This window comes from Mus musculus, chromosome 8 (assembly GCF_000001635.26).
Source record: "Mus musculus strain C57BL/6J chromosome 8, GRCm38.p6 C57BL/6J".
NCBI classification, from domain to species: domain Eukaryota; kingdom Metazoa; phylum Chordata; class Mammalia; order Rodentia; family Muridae; genus Mus; species Mus musculus.
The window spans coordinates 126,786,777-126,807,788 of record NC_000074.6 but is presented as its reverse complement, the minus strand read 5'-3'; the positions used below and the strand labels follow the sequence as shown (position 1 = coordinate 126,807,788).

The following is a 21,012-nucleotide window of genomic DNA, read 5'->3' as shown; positions in this document are numbered from 1 at the left end:
CCAATTGGGGTTCTGGCCAGGTCTCTTGAGAACTGTGGGTGCCACACACACATGGTTTGGTTGAAGGACAGAGGACAGAAGGGGCGGGGTGTTTGGGGGAAGAACAAAACGTTCATCCCGTTTAGCTTCCAGGAACATGAGGGTCAATGTGTAAAAGATGAAAGTCATCCCTTGCCAGCGAACCTCACCGATTGCACAACTTCCTACAACCCAGCTTTGGAGCTGGCCCTTGAAGAGAATGTCCCAACCTAGTGGCAATGGATTCAGGAACTTGGGGAGATGATGACATTCGTTCAGAGGTTGTGGTCCTCTGAGCCAGGTCACTTCTCCTGGCTCTGCTGCCTGTCACAGCCTAATAATAGCCATGGGACACTTTGGAACTTTAGAGTGACTGTGTTTAGCCCTCACGTTGGTGTGGACTGTCATGACATGGAGGACAAATGACGAGGATCAGCCAGGCTGCTCCCTGTGAGCACCTGCCAGCTACTGCATGTACAGTCAACAGGGCTTTTGACTTAATCTTCACTGCAGCCTGAAGAGATAATGATTTGGTTAGATCTTGGCCAGAGGGAAAGTTGCTCTCTCTCTCTCTCTCTCTCTCTCTCTCTCTCTCTCTCTCTCTCTCTCTCTCTCTCTCTCTGTGTGTGTGTGTGTGTGTGTATTAGTGAAGTTTAATGGTGTAGCAGAGTCTGCTATAATCCTTGATTTGTGTTATCTTAGATTATTTCAGCATCCACAGGACGGGGAATAAGGCTGAATGTAGACCTCAGGGACCCATCTTGGCCTCTGTGGGTGCAGAGGTGACATATATGTGTACCTTAATAGCAGAGGGGAGTCACTAATCTGCCACAGATACATCTTGTCTCTAGAGGTTAAAGGGGACAGTTTCAGAATACCCACTATGACTCCTGCCTTGTCTCTTTGCTCTTCCAAGGTCATCCTGCCTTGGGTTGATGGTGTTAACTAGGCCCCAACATGTAAAGGGGCTCACACAAATCCATGGGTGAATGTCTCCTAAATGAGCTGCTCAGGGGACTATTTCTGAATACACTGAGGAATGGGGAGGGGGTCAGCGGTATCTCCCGGGATGACAGTAGCTCTGAACACACTGGAGAGGACCCTGGCTCTTTGTGAGCTGTGTGTGCATGGTCAGTCATAGAAAGTAGGGTGAAGGCTGAGCAGCAAATATGGAGAGGACCAAGAATTCATCATGCAGTAGGATGGGGGAACCTGGGTCTGTCCCTAGTGTAAGGAGACAAAAGAAAGGTTTCTCCCAGACAAGAGCAGTGGGAATCAAGTAGCAGACAGAGAAGGCACCCAGTAGGAAAGGCCCCAGAGCTCACTTGGCCATGATGTCATGGTAGAGAGCTGCCAGCCTGCAGATGAGGCACTTGCCACCTGTCAACCGGGTGATTGATGCCTGCCTGAAAGGGTGAGGGCATGGGTGACAGAACTCGCCCTTTGCCTTTTCACATGAGGTCCTAGGGTAAATATGTCTTGGGACAGGTAGAATGTGAGGAAAGAGACACTGAGCTGTTAAGTCACAGGTGTGGGCCTCGGGTCACAGAAAAGCAGGGAGCCTGATGGTCTGGCAGGCCTGAAGGCTACTGGAAACAGAGGGTGGGAACCGGGGTAGCCAGGGAGGAAATGCCCTCGTCTCACAGGTTTCTTGAGAAGGAAAGTCTGGGCTGTTCTGAAGGGGAACTTAGAGACCAGGGACCGGATGTGAGCAGGGGACCAGGAGGAGGGAGGAACAATGGCCATTCTTCCACCACAAGCTGAACTTCCCCGAAACAGGAAGGGCCTGCCAGGAGGGGAGGGTCAGGCTGAGGGACAGGAAGGAAGGGGCCTGAGGGAAAGCCAAAGGCCTGTGTACTGTGTTTGGAATTCACAGGCCCCTGTCTGCAGGTCCCCAAAACAGTCAGCAAACTCAGTTCACACTGTAGGGTGTGACTTTCCCAGGCTCTGCTGCCTTCCCCTCTCCCTCTCAGGGCCTCCTCAGGACCCTGATGTGAGGCCTTGCAGGGCTTCTCAGGGCCTGGTTCTTGCATGCTGAATGAGTGTTTGTTTTTCAGGTCCCTGACACCTACGGTCTTCACACATGGGGAGGAGGAGTTTCCAGAAAAAAAACAAAGGAAGGTGGCCAAAGTAACCAAGGCACACAGCCTCCTCCTCTTTCGAAAAGACGCCTATCTCCAAAACAATCTCGGCCGCCCATTAAACAACACTTGTTCGGGACAGAGGAAGGGCAGCATGCAGGATCGCTGGGCTTTCCAAAGAAAACACTCCCGGTTGTCCGGCAGGCAACAATGAACAAAAACCTGAATGGCATTCACACAAGAGGGTGGGGAGCCTGGGCCAGGCCCTCAGGGTCCTTGGGTGTCAGTACAGGGCTCCTAGGACAGGAGCCACCTCCAGCACACACAGGATCCTCACCCAACAGGGACACAATGAGCAGGTGCTCCTCTGGAAGCCACAGAGAGGCCTTTGCAAGGAATAGCATCGGCCAAGAGTGTGCTCCTGGACTTCTAATCTCAGATGATACGTGTTCCTCAACGTGTTGTTCAAGCTACCTAGCTTCAGAGGTATTGCTGTAGCTTTCTTAGTAGAACAGCATGTTATCCATCAGGTCTAAAAGATGAAAGGGTCAGGAATACCACACACTTTCCCACGTGGCCATTGACGAGTTGGTGTCAAGGAAACAGAGAGGAGAATGGTTGTTATTATGGGCTGGGGGAAGGAGAGGGTAGTTAACCAGGCTAGGGAACAGGTGGGAGAAGTCACTTCTAATGTTTTGTAGCATGCTACAGTCACTATGGTTGAAAACAATGCATCAGGAGATACATTGTTTTATAAAGGAGATACATTGTAGCTTAGAAAGGAGATACATTGTAGCTTAGAAAGGAGATACATTGTAGCTTAGAAAGGAGATACATTGTAGCTTAGAAAGGGGAAGGTTTTCAAGGGTTCTTGTACACAGAAATGATAAATGTTTTATGTGATATGTAGGCCAATTGCCCTGGTGTAATTTTTACACCATGTATACAGGTATGGCAACATGTTATGTCTCATTCATATATACAGCTAGTATTGTCAATTCAATAAATATTAAAATGGGGGGAGGAGTGAAGTCTCTGGGGCCAAAAAGCCCTTCCCTCAAGGCCACACTGAATATCCCGATTGCTCGCTGGTCCTTTAGGCTTCTTGTACCCATTTTTAGGGTTGCATACAGAAGCAAGGAGCCTGGGCTTTCCCCTGCTCCAGGTCTTCACCTAGGATCTCGTTGCTGCAGGTTAAAGCCAGGGTTAACCAGTCTAGAGCAGGAAAGGCCAAGTCACCATAAATGGGATCCCATTTGCCTGCAAATGAACCTGTGGATCCAATCAGATAAGCAGGGGCTGCAGAATGTTTGTGGCAAAGGGAAGTAGGAACGAACGTTCTGTGCGGTTCCTGGAAGGCACTGGGGTTTTTCGTGGGGGAAGTGACTGCTCTGTAGACAAGAGGCCAGATCATCAAGCTGCTTGTCACCTCAGTCTGAGGAACCTATAGGGCTCTGTCCCCACCCCCCTGCCCCCCACTTTGGGGATAACCAACCCTGGCCACTTCCCTACAGTGATTCACCTTCTTGAGGGCCCACAGGAGTCCACACCACCCCAAGCTGCACCGCCTCGCCTTCTTCTTCCAAACTCTTTTGCTTTTCCTTTTCTCCCCTGTATCTTTCTTGAGACAGTGTCTTGTGCAGCCTAGAGGGGCCTTGGACTGCTGATGCCTCTGACTTTACTCCCCGGTGCTGAGAATGTCTTGCTTCAGGTTTATAAAGTGAGGAGATCAAAGTCAGAGCTTTGTGTGTGCTAGCCAACCCCTCGAACAACTGAGACACATTTGCTGCCTTCTTTAATTTCTTTTTTTGAAAAAAAAAAAAAAGTATATCTCAGAGATGTCGCAAGAATAGCAAAGGGCATGCGCGTGTCTAATCTGTTGTGATGTATAAGGGACGTTGTCCTTCCTCTCTTCCGTGTGGATGTGACTTACAATTTTGACTGGATAGGGTGAGGCTAGGTGGGAACACCATAGGAGCCTGAGAGGCTTCAGAAAAGCATCTAGTAGGCCCATTGTCACATCTGGCCAGATGTCCCAAGGTCACCTTTTATGCTTACCTTACCAGTTTCTTTAGTTTATTTTTAAATCTACAATGATCTATATCCTGTCTCGAAATTTCCCAGCATGGATTTCAAGAGTTGTTAGTATCGTGAAGGAGAGATAGAATATTCTCGGACCTAAAGCAGTAAGGGATCCTGGTTGTGATGTGATGGGCTCATGGGTTATCTGCAGAAGATCTGTGCTGGGAGCACACAGAGCACAGTGTTAACTTGGGCCCTTACACAAAGGTTTCTGGTGAAGAAGGCTATGCAAAGTTAGGGCTACATTCACATGCAAGACTGGAGCATCTGCAGGTCAGCAGACCAGCCATTGGGTGAGCATAAAAGAGAAGTGTGATGCCCACGGGGGCACAGTGGCAGTGTCTGTCCTTCTCTCATCAGGTGGGAGGCACTGGCAGCCCCCCACCACACAGGAGCCCTGTACTTGGAGAAGCTGAGGGAGGCGATCTGGAGAGGGGTCTCTGGGTCCAGCTCCTGCCCACAACCAGGAGGTGAGGAGGCAGATAGTCACAGCAGGTGAGCCCTGGAGAGCCCTTCCTGACTTCGGCTTCACTTCCACCTACCCTGCCTCCTGTACTTCTCTCCAGTGGGTCTTAGTGAGTTGTGTACTCTGTAAACATGTCTGCCTTCCTAGGAGAGAAAGTCTGATAGGCAGGTGTATTTGTGAGCTTCCCTTTGGGAACAGGTTGGCACACACATGGACGTGCACCAGGCTGTTTCTCCATACAGATCCACTCCCTCACCTCTGCCTCTGCCTGCCCTGCTCCTTCCTGTGGGTCTGGGGTTCCCCTGAAGGATGAGCTCGTGTGAGAAGGCTCAAGGTGGTGAGGATGCATGAAGGGCCCGTGGCTACATTTCAAGTTTCCTCTTTGTCCTTCCCACTTCCTCTGCCTGAGCTGTGGGCACCACCATCTTTGGCCATGAGGATGAGGCCACTCATTGTGAGGACAGTGCAATACATAGCCCATCTCTAGATACGTCTCTAGGGTACTTCTCAGTGCTTCCCCCTCAGGACAGAGCTACAGACAAGGGGTAAATGAACACCTTGCCTTCCCAGAGAACCATTTGGCCACCATGATGACATAGGCTTACAGGGTTTGTCCTTGACGTCTGTGTAGATGAACTCTGGTGACTTAGAGCTGCTTGAATCAAGCCATCTTCAAGGTAACTCTGTCTTTGGTCAGAGCTATTGTAATTAGGGTAACAGGTCATGTCCAAGGTAAGACACCCTAACATAGTAAAAATATAAGCATGGCAGTTTATGTCCCTCATAGAGCCCAGAAGGGAATGATTCGGTCTTCCAGAGCTTCAGTCTTCTCCAAAAATACTGTTCCACCCTCCATAGGATGGGTCTCTTCCTATGGGTGCCCAAGATGGTAGCACCCATAGTTCAAGCAACATAAGGAATGTGGAGTCATGGGACTGCCTGGATGCATCTCTACCACCTAGAACCTTCCACATGGCTTTGAAGGATGATACTCACTCAGAAGGAGGATGAGAGTGTCATCTCCATTTGCTTGGCTATGTGCCTAGATGAACACGCTGCTACTGTAGAGAGCAGTGGATAGGCTGTGTCAGGCCACCTGTAGTCTTTGTCACACCTATGACTTGGGTAACAGGACAGAGAGGCCTTGTGTTCTCTTCACTCCCTCATTCTGTATTTTGTTGCTTTTCTCGTTCCTGTGATCAATATATCTGATAGGAAAACTTAAGGAAGGAAGGAAGGATTGATTGATTAATTGATTGGTTGGTTGATTGGTTGATTGATTGTGCTCATTGTTTCAGAAGGGTCATGGTTCCTGGTCTATTGATCCCATGATGGACTTGAACAAAACATCAAAGCAATAGGAGCATGTGGTAGAGAAGAGCTGTTCATGACTGTCCAGGAATGAGAGTGAGAGGGACAGAGACAGACAGACAGACAGACAGACACACACACACACAGACACACAGAGAGAGAGAGAGAGAGAGACAGACAGACAGACAGACTACGGACTACCCACACCCAGTAACCTAATTCCTCTAGCTGAGCCTCACCCCCTAAGTTTCCAGAGCCTCCCTAAATGATAATACAGGCTGGAAAGCAGGCATCCAAACCCTGAATCTGGGGCAGACATTATATATTCAAACCATAACACGCTCCCCCTGGCCCAGCACTCGCTGAGGAGTGAAGTTGGTCTACCGTAGCATCTGTTAGAGATGGGGCAAGGAGGCAGCATGACTGGTTATTAGGATTGAATATGGGAGGCTGTCCTCCATCACACATGACAGTGCAGGCACAGGCTGCACTCCACTGTAGACAACACAAGGCAAAACTGAGCAAAACCAAACCAAACCAAAACAAACCAAAACAAACCAAAACAAAACAAAAAACAAAAAAACGAAGTCAAGCCACCCAAAGGCCAAGGACCATTTGTCATCCCCGAAAGGCCAAGGTGGAGCTGGAGATAGCACAGTGCGTTTATCCCGCCAAACCATGGGTTCATCGTGACAGCCTCTTGTGTCCTGCTGGTAACAGTGTGATTGAAGATCACACTTACTTTAGGGTGGGAATTTAAGTCTCCTCTCGGTGGCTTGGGTCTCAAGGGAGCATGTCTAAGGCAGGGAATGGCTCCCCAGAGAGCTGTTTCAAAACCACTCACAGGAGAGTTTATTTTGCTTTATTAAAGAATGGCTAGCTAAGTATTCCCTACTGTTCTCATTCTTGGGGACCTGAGAATACGGACAGGATACTTAGCCGGAGCCAGGAGATTAGAAGAAGGGTCCTTTGGGCTGTTCATTCCCTACTATTTCTGGACCATGGTGGATCATCCCAGATTCCAAAGATACTACTTGGTAAATGTGTCTCAGCCCCTTGAAAACAAAACACTCGTTTTCGTTTTTGTTTTTCAAGTCGATCTGATCTTGGGGCCCAGATTCTTCCTATTATAACCATAGCCACACTCAAACATCCCCGGTGTGTACAAGTGCATAGGAGGAGTGGCTGGAGTCTCAGGTGAGGTTCCTATGACCCTCTCCACCCCACCTTTGAGGAACCAGTTAGCAATCCACCTACAGTGATGGTCGCTAGAAGCAGGCACAGCTGACTTTGATGAAGACGAGCGCTGTTTGATAGTACAGGGCCATCACCATCCATCACCATCCATCACGGCCGGCCACAGTCCCTCCTTTGCCCTTTGTCTGTGGCCGCTGTTTAATCCCGCTTGCTTTGATCTGCCTACCACACATTGCTTCTCTCTCTCTCTCTCTCTCTCTCTCTCTCTCTCTCTCTCTCTTTCTCTCTCTGAGAAAGAGAGAGAGAGGGAAGCCACATAACTCACAGCACCCACGAAGTACACTTTGAAAAATGGAATAATAATGCACGATTTCCACACTTCCATGACTTCAGCCAGTGGCTGATTTCTCTTGTATATTAGTTACTTCTGGGTCACCACGACCAAAATATCAGGCAGAAAGACTTCCTGAAGGGAAGAATGGTTTGATTGAACTCTCAGTTCCCAAGAGTTCCCACTCCTACAGTGGGGAAGGTTTGGTGGCATTCTTTGTGACAGGCCCTTGTGGCTGAAACTCCTCATGTTTCTCTGGGCTGTACGAGTACACCAGACCAGGAACAGGGCTGTACTCTTGAAAAGTCCATCCCTAGTGACCCACTTCTGACAGTTAATCCCCTTATATAGGCTCCAAGCACCTACAGTCGTGCAGCTGGGATTGAGTAGGGTAAGGGAGCTGGGATAGGAGTGTGTTTCAAGCTTGTCAGAGTTGGCATGTTCATTAGGAGTGAGTCTGGTGGTGTCCAGGAATGCTGATGTCTTCCTTCACAATTGAAAGGCTAGGAAACTTGGAGCAGGGACTTAGTGGTGGAAGGGTTGGAAAGACCTGGGCATCTAGAGTAGAGTGTGACCCAGGAGCAGGGCATGGTCCAGCCACAGGAGGGAGCAGGGCCCAGCAGGCTGTGGAGGCTGGGATTATGCCATCAACACCTGAGAGGAAGGGTCTTTCCCAGGAATGTGTCCCTAGCATGTGTGCTGATGGCTATCCTGACTTCCCAGTTACTGAGCCATTGCTGAAGTCCACTGACAGCTAGACACCACTGCTTGGACCTAGTATTTGGTCCAGACTCTATGCTACTACCAAGCCCCTATTTATGTGCCATTTCTGGGCTCTCTCTCTCCTCCACTCCCTCTCCTTCTCCTCCCCTCTCTCTCTCCCCCTCTCTTTCCTTCTCCTCTTCCTCTTCCTCCTCCTCTTATTCCTCTGATTTCTTGAGACATGGTTTCTCTGTGTAGCCCTGGCTGTCCTGGAACTCACGCTGTAGACCAGGCTGGCCTTGAACTCAGAGATCTGCCTGCCTCTGCCTCCCGAGTGATGGGATCAAAGATGTGTACCACCACTGCCTGGCTCTTTCTTTTTTCTTTTTAACCCAACCCCCCTTCTCCCGTGTGTGTGTGTGTGTGTGTGTGTGTGTGTGTGTGTGTGTGTGTAAGAGAGAGGGGGGGTGGTGTGTGTGCACATGCACTTGCACACGGGAGCACACGTGTGTGTGCCATGGCACTTGTGTGGAGGTCATATGACAACCCTGTATGTTGGTCTTCACCTTGTGTTTTGAGACAGAATTTCTTTGTTATTTTGCTGCTGTGGACACTAGGCTAGCTAGCCCTGATTTTTTTTGGATTTTGTCTCCATCTCCCATCTTTCCATAGAAGCACCCTGAATACATGGGGCTGATCCGAGGTTTACATGGGTTCTGGACATCCAGGAAATGGGTGTATGTAATTTAGTAGACCAGGCTAGGCCTATCTGAGGGGAAGTCAGGGGCAGTCCTGTCAATGACATGGATCATGAGAGGGTGTCTGAGTTAGGCTTGCCTACAGTCTGATCTTATAGAGGCATAATTGAGATTTTTCTCCTCTCAGATGACTTTAGTCTATGTCAACTTAACATAAAACCACCCAGCACAGAGGACGAAGGGAAGTAAAAAGTCCCCGAACTGCTTCACACTCTCTACTTTCCAGTACCTCAGACCCGAGTGGGTGTTTGTCCTGCCTGTACTTACCCAGGTAACTGCCTTGATTTTAATGTGACTTTCCACGCAATGATCTGCTCATAAAGATGTGGGCCGTTCCTGCCAAGGGCATTGTGGGAAGAAAGAAAGCTCCAGACCAATTAGGAAGGAGAACAGGTCTGGGCTCACAGTGGCAATGACTGGGAACAAAAGGGGGTGTCCAGGGAGCAGCAAAAAGCCACGCATGGCCAGTCTGGGAAATCCGCGCGCCTGGTCCGCAGCAGAGCTTTAGAGACTTGGGATTGTCTGCTTGGGAAGCTTCCAGGTTTGCGGAAAGAGGCCGTGCTTTGGCGTAAGAACAGTTCAGGAAATAAACGTGTTAAGTCAGGGCCAACACCTTGCTGAATACTAACCAGGCCAACGCTGAGTGAATCGGACCGACACCAGGGCCAAGGACATCCTTGATGGAAAATGAATTCTCAGGGAGGGACCATGTCATTGGAGCAAGTTCCTTACGTTCCCTCAGCTGCTAGGAATAGCAGCCAGATGTTTTCCATGCTGACTTCTAGCCCTTAAAGACCCAGGCTTTGCCAGCCATGTCCCAGGCTTCCTGTGGGGGCATTATTCTTGGCAATGCCATTCGCAGTGGAAACAAGAAGTTTCCTGGAGGGTGGTTTGGTGCAAGGATGATATTTAACAATGTCTGGTGGAGACATGTGTCATGTCCACCCCTGGAGGAGGAGGCCAAGGTGGCTTGACTCTTGTCACTTCCTGGTTCCTCTGTCTGACTCATTCTTGTGTGGTGTGGTGTGGTGTGTGTGTGTGTGTGTCTGTGTGTGTGTGTGTGTGTGTGTGTGTGTGTGTGTTTACAAGCATGTGAATGGAGGTCAGAGGACAAGGTCAGGTGTTGTTCCTCAGGCACTATCAATCTTTCTTGGTATAAGATCTGTCACTGGCCTGGAGCTCACCCAGGAACCAAGGCTGGCTGACCAAGGCCCCCCAGGGATCTGTCTGGCTCTCCTTCCCCAGGGCTGGGACTGCAAACTCCATCAAGTGTTTTTACATGGTTCTGGGGACCACACTGGGGAACTCTTGCCTGTACACAAGCTCTTTTCTGACTGAGTTAGCTCCCCAGTCCTTGATCACTCTCAGTGGAGTTAGTAGAAGGAAGAAAACCTCCTTTCCAGGTAGGGCTTTGCTGTTGGCCCCTCAAATCTCTCAAGTAAGAGAGAAAATCCAACAGTCTCAATGAACATATGTGTTCTAGCATGTTGAGATTTCATGCTTCATCCGTGGCCCTAAGGTGGCTTGAATATAAGAGCCAGCTGCTAGTTCTGAATCAGGGGAAGTTTACTTCGTCTTTCTGAGCCTCAACTTTCTTACCTGGAAAAGAGGGATGTTGATAATTTCCTGTCTATGTCCAGGGCCCTGCCACTACATTTCCCCCATTATGGCGGACAATGTGCTCTCAAACCGTGAGCCAAAGCCTTCTTTCTTTAAGTTGCTCTGTCAGGCATTTAATTGCATCAACAAGACAAACTAACACATAGTTTTCTTTGTGCTTTTCAAACTCTAAGAGGATAGATATACTGAGGGGTTGGAGCAGAGGAGACAGAGTGGAGACGTGGGCTGGTTTCAGATTTACCCATCCACAACTCATTTGGCTCAGAATACCAAGGGTACCTGGGCTTCAGTTAACGCAGAGTTGGAGCCCGGGCTGTGGATCCTGATGTGGGGTGCTGTGTGCTGAGGTAGGGCAAGGTCAGAGAACAACATGTACAGATGATTTAAAAACCAGAAATAAAATCCACCGAACCTGGAATCTAATACTTATCATCACAGGACGCAGGTGATGTTTGTGCTCCAATGGCCTCTCCTTGCTGACAGACTGATGAGAGGTTGTTGAGTTTTCATAAAGCGGGTTAGCTCCTGAGCCTCTTTTTAGTACCGATCTTTCAAAAAGTCTGGAAGAACTCTGTTATACGGTCATCCCCAGCATACAATGTTTGAGTTATGAAACTGTTTGTTACACTGGAACTGGGAGACGCCTCGCTGGGTGAGGCTCTGCTATACGGACATGAGAGCTTAGCCTGGATCTGCAGGAGCTACGTCAAGGTGAGTGTGGCAACCCACAGCCGTAACCCCAGCGCTCCTCCAGGAGAATGAGTCCCCGGAAGTTCATGTACCAGCTACCCTGGCTGCCACAGCATCGGATAGCAAGAAACCCGCCTCAAGCCACATGGAACATGAGACGTGACACCCCGTGGTTGTCCCATGATTGCCATACATGTGCTATAGTGAGTGTGCTTGCTCCCTCCCTCCCACACAACCGTCACAGGCACACATCACACATACACACAAAAGATAAAAAGGTGTGGCAGTTGAGTGAAACATTATACACCTGTCAACAAGTATAAGGAGGATCAACATGTGCTAGTGCGTATTACAATACAACACACACTATCCAATCTCATAACGACAAACGAAGCAATAAGTGGAACACTCAAGAAGATTTATTTTGAGATCAGGTCTCTCTGCATAGCTCTGGCTATCCTAGAATTCATGATGTAGACCAGGCTATCCTAGAACTCAAAGAGATCTGCCTGCCTATGCCTCTTCTGTGCTGGGATTAAAGATGTGTGCTACCACACCCAGTTCACTTGCTTTAAAAAAATCCTTACATACTCATGTTTTTGTATACTCATATATTTTAAAGCAAAATTGAAAAAAAATAATTGGCAGATGACAAAAAAAATGACTGAATTAATCATTATGGAATATGTTTAAATGGATTTTTTTTTGCTTGAATGCTCGAATGACTAACAAAATAAAGACACATTGACTTTATAATTATTTTATATTTCACTAAATTAAATTTTTCTTTATTTCTTTATGATTGAAAATTCTGTCATGAGAGTGAACATTTTCACAGGATTTTATTTTATTTATAGAAATGATCTAAAGAATTTTTTAAAATATAAAGGCATTCAAACTACATAAATTTTGAATATATTTTCACCAAAAAAGTGTGAAAAGACATAAAAACATGAAAATGTCCTGGGCAGGCTGGGACTGTAAGCTTAGTGGTAGAGTGCTTGTCTTGTGTGTGTGAAACCCTGGGATTCAGTTTCTAACACTGTTAAAAAATATATGCACTGGGGCTGGCAGGTGGCTCATTGGGGAGAGGTGTTTGCTGTGCAGGCCTGGATACCTGATCTTAATCCCTGGGATCCTCAAAGAGGTGAAAGGAGAGAGCCAATTTCATGAAACTGCCCCCTGGACTATATACATACCATGGTGCACACACACACAATGGCACACACACATAAACACACACACTCACACACAGCATGGCACACATACACAGACACACAGACACACACTACAGACATACACAGCATACCACACACACACACACACACACACACACACACCATGGCACACATACACATTCACACACACCATGGCACACACACATAAACACACACACTCACACACAGCATGGCACACATACACACACACACTACAAACATACACAGCATACCACACACACACACACACATGGACACAGACACACACACACACACACACACACACACCATGGCACACATACACATTCACACACACCATGGCACACACACATATACCATGGCACACATATACACTCACACATACCATGTGGCACACATACCATGGCACATACTCACACACAGCATGGCACACACACACACACACACACACACACACATAATGGCAACACACAAATACCATAGCACATACACACACACCATGGCACACATGACCTCTCCCCTCACATAAATGAAAAATTTAAATTATGCATATGTATAAATATATTTTCAAAGCAAACATTTAAAATATGAAATTAAAGTGGGGGGGCCAAAGTAGGAATTAGAACTTACAGATGTTCGGGGGTAAACAAAGACTGCCTAGGCACACCTGAGTTTTAAATTTAGTCTTGTGAGATTACATATGCCTTGCTAAACATCCTGCAATCAGTTCCCACTTCCAGCATTCCTCTCCCACCCATGAGTAATATTCAGACCCTCATGGAGATCAGTTTAAGGACAATGGCCTCCCTTGAATACTGTGCACTGTCCCACACTACTATGCAAAATGAATACAGAAGCCACATCGATTCTTCAGCATCTCCGTGAGCAGAAATCAAAGAGGAAGAGGAGTGTGCAGGCAGAATGGTAGGTGTGCTGGCACGTGGCATGCCAGTCTCGTTTGCTTGTTTATGGCATGGAACAATAACACCATCGAGCTAACCTGGTCTTCCTCTTAGGCTGGTCGGTTGCTCTAGCATTCTCTCATCCTGGAATGCCATTCCCTCTGACATCAGATGTAGGGCAACACTCAGACCTTCCACGGCTCTTAGAGTCACAGCCCTCAACCCCCTAGATAAGAAATCAATAGAGAAGAATATAAAGAAGTGCTACCCTGTGCCAGAGTGGGGGTGTTTAGTGGAGTGGGTGTTCATGCTTTGCCTGTGCCAGACCTTGGATTCCATGTGACCATCGTGGTTTGTGGACACTGATAAAGTTTTCTCTTCTGTGTTGGTGACTGTGGAGTTGTCTGGTCCCCAGGGTGCATGGTGAAAGTCCCTTCATCTCAGGTCTGATATGCAGACCCTGTCAGGCACAATGTTCCAGGGAAGACTTCCTACCAGGTGACTTTGGCTCTGTCAGAGGTTGGTTCTGGACCAGTGACCTGCCTTGTTCAGAAGGATCTGTTCCTGGGGCGTGGCCTGTTCCACGGCTCATTCTGTCCTGGCTGGTTCTTGAGTCATCCCAGGAGGAGTGTGTCCTTTGGTAGCCAGCTAAGGCCAGTGATGCTAATCTCACCACTGATGCTCCCTCATCATCTCTCAGGGAAGCAGCTGCCCTTGTCTGGAGACCGAGCTTGGACCTGATGGAATCTGAGCCACACTGACCTTGCCTTCCTGCCTGTGTCCCTTCCCTGACTTCCTGTTTCCTCTCTTCTTCTGTGCTCCTTCAGTTCATCACCTGATGACTTCCCCTAGACTCCTGCTTCTCCCTCATAATTGTTGTTGGCACCAGAGCTTTCTGCCTTTGCTCCATGCAGACACAACCCAAGGGACAAAGATCTGAGGGCCCAGATTCTGGTTCCTAAGAGTCTGACCTGATGAGAGATTCTCACATACAATTAGTACACGTGCAAAATTTTAAATAATATTGTTTAAAGGGCTGACGGGCTGTAGTGACGGCTCAGCTCAGTTTCTAACGCCTACACTATGTAGCTCACAACCACTTGTAACTCTAGCTCCAGGTCTTCTTTTAACCTCTGTATCTGCACTTATACCCATGTGTGCCTGTCTTATACATATAAGTGCATGACACATGCACATATACATATGTTTAAAAAACTGGTCTGTGGAGGTGGTTGAATGGGTAGAGAGAGGCTTGCTGTGTAAGCATGACGATCCAAGTTCAGGTCCCTGGCATGGATGGGCATTGTGGTAGTCAACTATAATGAACCCCTGTCTTGGGGGAGTAGAGACAAATGGATTCCCGGAGCTTGCTGAGTAACCGGCCTAGCCAATCAGAGAGCATTGACCTCTGACCTCCATAAGACATGCATAGGCATACATATCCACTCAAATGTGTATACACATGCAAAGCATACCACATATGTGCACATACACAGGCACACACACACACACACAACACACACAACTGTGTTTGATAGGCACACATCACGTCAGGCACATTAACAGGGAGGTGCACCAACAGGTATTATATGCTATCTATGTAAGAAGAAGGCTGCCCCAAGGTCTCTTTATATACGTGTGGCTCTGATACAGTTCACTCATCTCCATAAATAGAGTCTGCTACCCAGGAGAACTAGGTGAGTCTAAAATCACCTCCAGAATATATTTAAATTGCTCTGGGGTAGGATTGTTCCCAAGGACACCCTCACCTCAGTTTCTGCAGATGTTTTGATTGGATTTGACTTTTAAACGGCCCTTGCCAAAAACATCTCCCAGAGACAGCAGGTTTATTTCCATCCCACGTTTCACTGTGGATGATTGCTCAAGTCTGAGCAGCATTGCATGTTGGGACTCCATCTCCCTGGGTGCACATGATTTGCTTCCATTAGTGATAGTGGCAGGCACGCAGGCAGATTGAGTGCGAGAGGAAGGTGGACCCCCACAACTACACCCTGGTGGAGCGAGAGGTTGATGCACATTCGCAGTCGGAAATGGTGCTTTGTAAGCCATACGCTGCCTGAGATTGTACTTACGTGGAGACATACAACATCTCGTTATCAGAAAGAGGCCAGACACAACACTTGACTGCAGGAGATGGCAGCCCCAGGGCAGCCAGTGTCTTCTCCAGCCATATTCTGTTGTCTGTTATTTAGTCTCACAGATATTCCTACCAGAAGGTCACTCTGGGGAATAAGACAATGCCTTGTACCCTGGACCTATGCAGGATTTAGAAGGAGGCTCTTTCTCCATCACACCAGCAAAATATTTCTTGTTCTAGTGCTTGGTGAGGATATTTCTACGGTGAGGGTTGGAGTTCTTGCTGACAGACCTTCAAGAGCTTCCCTGGAGTCGAAAGCCAGACTTGGTGGCACATGCTTATAATCCCAGCATTTCAGAGGCAAAAACAAGCAGATTCCAGATCTCACAGGCCAGCTAGCCTAGCCAAGCAGGTCCTAATAAAAGACCCTGTCACAAAAAAACAAGGTGGATGCTATCTGATGAATGACACTAGAACACACACACATGAGCACACATATCTATACACTCATGTGAACACAGACACATGAACACACACGTGAACACACACATCTATACACACACATGAAAACACACATCTACACACACATGTGAACACACACACATGAACACACACACATGAACACACAAGTGAACACAGACATCTATACACACATGTGAACACACATCTACCCACACATGGACACACACACACACACGAACACACACATGTGAACACACAGGTGTGAATACACACATGGACACATGTGAGCACACACAGGTGAACACATATCTGTGGACACACACATCTATACACACACACACACACACTCACTCTGTCTCTCTCTCTTCTATTGACAAATATATAACAAAGATGAAGAGCTGGGGACAGCTTTCCAGCCCCACCTGTGAAAAGATTTCTCTGAGACAGTGGCAGAGAGAGGATCCAGAAGCCAGGGCTGTCTGTACAGTCTGGCACTTGCTTTTGTACCAGGGAGGGTGTCTCTCCCGGGGACTTGAGGTCTGAACAAGAAAGTCTGTCTGGGATAGCATAGCTGTTTGCCTATGCTACACCTGGACCAGGCTTTGTGACTTTGAGCTTACCGGCCTTACAAGTTATGTGAAGCGGAGCTCCATCTCGGGTTACCTGGCAGGTGCTTCTGGGAGCTGGCTCTTCAGCTACAAAACACCTGCTGGGGGGCCAGCAAGGGGAGCAGGTGGGAGTCTTTTATTGGTCTCTGGTCACAGCTACCTCAAAGCCATATGGACCAGGTAATAGTCTTATCCTTTACAAACTTCTCATTGGTGGGTTTTAGGGAGCTTGTGTGTAAGATAGAGCCTTTTAGGAGAGAGACAGGTGGAGTTCCTACCACCAGGGATCTCCTATTGACCCCTAAAGAATGGAGACTTCTGTGGGCTGACTTTCGGATGAAAGTCACTGGGCAGACACATTGTGGATTCTGATGGGACAGACGGACCAGAGGTTTCTTATTTAAAAAAGAAACTTGTTTTATGTGTATGGGTGCTTTGCCTCCATATATGGTCTGTGTACCACATGTACACAGTGTCCTCAGAGGCTGCCAGATCCCCTGGAACTGGAGTTCCAGATGGTTGTGAGCGCTGGGAATCAATCCTGTGTCTGAACCCAAGACTCAGAGCAGCTACAGGGTGGCTGAAAGCAGTGTCTTATGGCAGCAAGAACCATCTCTCTTTCCCATCTCTTTGAAGAAAGTGAGGTCCTGGAGTAGGAGGGCATGGGCTGGCTCTGCCGCTCGCTCGCCGCTGTGTGGTCTGGGCAAAGCTGCTTAACCCTGACCAAACTCAGTTCCTTCGTCTATCAAGGGGACCAAGAAAACTTTGCGGGGCTCCTGAAATGAGAGATGGAACAGCTGGGTGCCCGGCACAGGACAAGAAATCCATTAGCTCGTTACTGGTTTGGGGTTTGCCTCCAAGTAAGACATTGGAAAGACAGCACATCACACAGGTCCTCTGAGAATAACTGAAGGAACAATTCACACTTGTTCATGGCCGCTCCCAGAAATAGAAAACAGAGGTCCTTCCAGCAACTGCCTGGAACTTTGGTCTCATACTCCACCTTGAGATATACACTAGTGAGTCTCAGAGGGTGAGTGAGGGGGTGTGGGACCCAACTATGGTTGGCGTCTTGGAGCTATTGCATAGCCCTTCATTCAGCTTATAGGACTGTGTGAGAACGGTGGAGAATCGTGCCAAATGCTTTTACTTTAGAGTCTGGAGCCGGATGACTGGCAGCACAAAGAGCTTTGGCTTATGACTCAAGATGCAGAACTGGTCTTGACTTTTCCATATGATCTTATAGGTGGATCACTATAACATTTTGTACTGGATATATAGTAGCAAGAGGGGAGGACTCTGTGCAGAGAGATAGAGAGTACCCTAGAGTGCCGTGCACAGTCCGAGAGGAGCAGGGGGGAGCAGAGAGAAAGGATTCAGACAGAGACCTGACCCAGTAGTGTATAAGCCACAGAAATCCAAATGCCCGATGCTCCTGAGACTGGGGGCAAACCAGGTGCTCTCAACACAGAGTTAATATTCCAGGTAGAACCAAGTTCCAATTCCCGGTTTTGAACAGAAGAGTGTGATGCATTTATAAAATCTTTTATGTTCTTTACAATGTGATGAGATTTAAGAGAGAGAGAGAGAGAGAGAGAGAGAGAGAGAGAGGGAGAGAGAGAGAGAGAGAGAGAGAGAGAGAGAGAGAGAGAGAGCTAATGAAGCTTTTTCCGCATGTCTGAGATTACAGTAAAGGACATCCGTCATGAAACCTCCCCCTTTAACGGTTTTAGGTATACAGTTCTACCATGGCAGTACTTTGTTGCTTATGTTTCTTCTTCTTGTGTCACAATGCCAGGCAGAGGCAAATTAAGGGAGGAAGGATTGATTGTGGCTGAGTTCAGAGACACAGTCCCTCACAGTGATGGCAGGAGATATCCTTGTTACAATGTTGCCAGTCTGGAAGCAGAGAGCTCAGAGCCGGAAGTGGAACCTGGCTATGCCTTCAAGCCCCACCCTCTCCACTGGGACCGATTTCCTCCAGCCAGGTCTCATAAAGATGCCACAGCCTTTCCCAACAGCATCACTGGCTGGAGACCCAGTGTTTAAACACACTAGCCGGGGGAGGAAACATTATTAGCCCCCATTAAATACTACTTCCTCTTCCCCCTGAAACCCTGGTAACAGAAGTCGTTCCTATATGTCCCTGCTTCAACATGTTTCAACAGTATGTTAACATCTGAGAATGCTATTTTCTGTTTGGCCTCTCAGACATAAGTATATAGCACAGAAGCACATATGGAAATATCTGTGATTTTTGACCTCGGTGAAGTGAGCTTGGACGGAAGGTAGAGGGTGGGGGAGTGCCTTCCTGAGTCACTGACCCTGGTTATTCACTGGAAACATCTATGGAAACAAAGAAATATGGCAACATTGTTCCTCTGAAGGTGAGAAGTGGCTGACTTCCAAGCCGGCTGAGAGAGGCTTAGTTCTTGCTTCTTCCTTAGCTGCTGTTGACACAGCTGTGTGGGGGTCTGGGGAGTGTCCCAAGGCAGCCAGGTCCGGCCATTGAGCTCATTAATGTCCCTGTGTGATGTCTTTAGAGACAATTGCTTCACTTACAGGCTTGTGCTGTGTTGGAGTAGGAAGCCCCTCATGTTAGGAAGAATCGCCAGGCTGTGGCCACCAAACTGCATATGTACATGTTCGTGGAGTCTTAGTGGGGAGGGACAGTAGAAAGACTTCAGAGAAACAGAGAGTGGCCACCCCAGAAGGGTGGGCACACTTTCACAACCTCTTTTTCCTTTAGAACTTAGTGGCAATGTCCTTACTTCAAGCTTTACATGTTGTTCCTCTGAGCTGACCCAGGCCACCATTCTGCCCTGCTGTGTCACTCACTGTGCATCTCCATATTATCCTACAGTAAGACAGGGTTAATCGCTTCTGCCCCGGCTGCCAAGCTCAAGTGTGAAAATGGATGCAGAGTGACTTGCAAGTCAGAGGTGCTCTCCATTTGGTACATGGCTGGTCTTGTGGTGTCCCCTGGGGTGTGCCCTTGAGTGGGTTAAGACCCAGCATCTAGTGAGGTGGATGGCAATGGGAATGTGAAGGTTTGGAATCACCTAAGCTTCTGGTGATGAGGCAGCATTTCATACAATTGCTGCTGTTTCCCAGTGGCTGTGACTTTTTACCCCAGCTGTCCAGGTATTCCACGGGTCACAGAAGATCCTCAATCAGCTTTGCCCAGAGGTCAGCTGATAAGCAGGCAGGGTGTCAGTCAGCCATGTGGTCTGTGCTTAGAAGTCTCCCAGGGTCTCTGTTTCTTCAGATTTCAAATGGCTGGTAGTCATGGGAGCTTCTGGGAAGGTTGCTTCAGGCACCACATGTATACATATGCAATAATGGCGACACGCTCACCATGATATGGCAGTGCTCACAAGTTGCTAGCATGGCAGCCTGCTGTCGAATCAAGCCCTAAGTATGCAGTATTTTTGGGCTGTGAGGCCTTGGCTTTCTTGCTGCTATATGGGAAGTCTGAGCATATCCCCCCCCCCCCCCCCCGCCCCAAGGACCCAGTTTTTAGAGACACCTGGAAGGACACTGGTGTTTGAAGTTGCTTCTGCTTCTTGATTTATTGCTGTGGCCACGTTTGTTCTTCGCAAGCCCTTCTGCCTCAGCATCCTGGAGGATAGGTCCTTGGCAGGATGCTTTCAAACCCAGTGGCCTTGGCGCTGACTTCTTTGAACCCGTGTTGGCTGATGTCATTGAACTGAGTAACGGGAGCGATGCCTTTCCCTTCAGAACAAGGACGTTTGAGCAGCTAGCTGGGTTTGATGCAGTTTGAGAATGGGACCAGGGCATGTGAGTTGTATTTATAAGCATGTATGCAGAGGAGGGACCAGGAGAAACCATAGAGGGACCAAGCTGGGTAGATACCAACAGGAGCTGTGTGTGCCTCTGGCTCCCTTTTCAGACCCTGGACCCTTAGGCTCCTTTTTCCTTGAAAGCCTTTTGTATCTCTCTCTCTCTCTCTCTCTCTCTCTCTCTCTCTCTCCTCCTCCTCCTCCTCCTCCTCCTCCTCCTCCTCCCCTTCCCCCTCCCCCTTCCTCTTCCCCTCCCCCTCCCTCTCTCATGTTATTCCTAAGACCTAAGGTAATATTCTATTTTTTTCCCCTCTAAATTAGCCTTCAGTTCACTGTTTCTCAGCTGGGCTGTCTAGCCAGTGATTCCCCCACCCCCCAAGGGATCTACATGTCTCTGCTCCTAGAGCAGCAATCACAAGCATCCCTCACCTCAGCCAGTGGCTCAACCTCAGGTCCTCGGGCTAGCTGATCTATCTCCCCAGCCTGGATCGGGGATATTTTCTAAGGTGCTCCTCTGGCCTACATTCTGAGCCTGGGTCCTTGTGTAGATTCATCCTAGCAGTGAATGTGTCTCCAGGAGGAAATGGTGGCAGGTGTGCTTTTAAATCTCATCCTAAAGTCTGGCATCTCTGAAGTCCCGATGTATTCTACGTTCTGTGTTGGAAGAAAGATATTGGAATAGCATGA

At 48.3% G+C, this 21,012-nt stretch overlaps 1 long non-coding RNA gene across 1 annotated transcript in view; it reads left to right on the top strand.

Annotated features, from left to right (window-relative positions):
- Positions 1-3,082, top strand: part of Gm31718 — a 103,664-nt gene extending 100,582 nt beyond the window's left edge. Inside the window, exon 8 of the long non-coding RNA XR_879375.3 lies at positions 2,076-3,082. This is a non-coding gene — a long non-coding RNA (predicted gene, 31718). The remainder of the gene's footprint in view (positions 1-2,075) is intronic.
- Positions 3,083-21,012: the final 17,930 nt, after the last annotated feature.